Source organism: Somniosus microcephalus, unplaced genomic scaffold (assembly GCF_052327205.1).
Source record: "Somniosus microcephalus isolate GS21.2 unplaced genomic scaffold, FLI_Smic_1.0 unresolved_chr8, whole genome shotgun sequence".
Classification (NCBI taxonomy): Eukaryota; Metazoa; Chordata; class Chondrichthyes; order Squaliformes; family Somniosidae; genus Somniosus; species Somniosus microcephalus.
Window position 1 is genome coordinate 32,120,309 of NW_028225186.1, and position 1,794 is coordinate 32,122,102.

Genomic DNA, 1,794 nt, shown 5'->3' on the forward strand with positions numbered 1-1,794 from the left:
TTGACAGACTCAGACAGCTCCATTCACAGACTCAGACAACTCCATTCACAGACCCAGACAACTCCATTCACAGACCCAGACAACTCATTTCACCGATACAGACATCTCCATTCACAGACCCAGAGAGCTCCATTCACAGGCTCAGAAAGTTAATTGCTCAGAATCGGAAAGTTCATTTCACAAACTCAGGCAGCTCCATTCACAGACTCAGACAGCTCCATTCACAGACCCAGGCATAGCTCCATTCACAGACACCAAATGCTCATTTCAGCGACGTAGAGAACGCCATTCAAAGACTCAGAAAACCCATTTCACAGACTCCGACAGCTACATTCACTGAGTAAGAAAGCTCATTTCACAGGCACAGACAACTCATTTCACAGACTCTAACAGCTGCATTCACAGACCCAGAGAGCTCCATTCACAGACACAGAGAGCTCCATGCACAGACTCAGAAAGCTCCATGCACAGACATGGACAACTCATTTCTCAGCCCCAGGCAGCTCCATTAATACACACAGACAGCTCCATTCATTGTCCCAAACAGCACACTGCACAGACACAGAAAGCTCATTTAACAAACCAAGACAGCTCCAGTCAGAAGCCCAGACAGCTGCATTCACATTTTCAGAAATCGCATTTCACAGACCCAGACAGCTCCATTCACAGACACAGACAGCTACATTCACAGATATATAAAGCTCATTTCATCGACTTAGAAATCTCAATTCTCAGACACAGGAAGCTCAATTCACAGACCCAGCAACTCCATTCACAGACTCAGCTAGCTCCATTAAAAAACACAGGTATCTCCATTCACAGACCACGGTAACTCCATTCACAGGCCCAGAGAGCTCCATGCACAGATCCAGAAAACTCATTTCAGAGACTCCAACAGCTCCATTTACAGACCCAGACATCTCATTTCAAAATAACGAGACAGCTCATTTCGCAGACCCAGTCATCTCCATTCACAATCTCAGACGTCTCCATTCACAGACCAAGACAACGCCATTCACAGACCCAGACAGCTCCATGCACAGATCCAGATAACTCATGTCACAGACTCCGATAGCTCCATTCACAGACCCAGACATCTCAATTGAAAGACCCAGACAGCTCATTTGACAGACTCAGACAGCTCCATTCACAGACCAAGACGTCTCATTTCAAAATAACCAGTCAGCTCATTTCGTAGACCCAGACAGCTCCATTCACAAACTCAGGCATCTCCATTCACAGACCAGGACAGCTCCATTCAAAGACCCAGACAGCTCCATTCACAGATCCAGACAACATATTTCACAGTTATAGACAGTTCCATTCACAGACCCAGACATCTCACTTCAAAGACCCAGACAGCACATTTCACAGACCCAGACAACTCCATTCACATACACAGTCACCACCATTCACAGACTCAGAAAGGTCCATTCACAAACAAAGACAACTCCAGTCACGGAGCTAGAGAGCTCCGTTCACAGACCCAGACATCTCAATTCAAAACCCAGAAAAGTCATTTCACAGACCAAGACAGCCCCATTCACAGACCATGACAGCTCCATTCACAGATTCAGAAATCACCAATCACGTATCCAGAGAGCTCTACTCACAGTCCAAGTCATCGCATTTCATAGACCCAGATAGCCTCCTTCACAGACTCATAACTGCGCCATTCACAGACACAGAGAGCACCATACACAGACTCAGAAAGCTAATTTCACAGACCCAGGCAGCTCCATTCACAGAAGTAGACAGCACCATATACAGACTCAGAAACATCATTTTACAGAA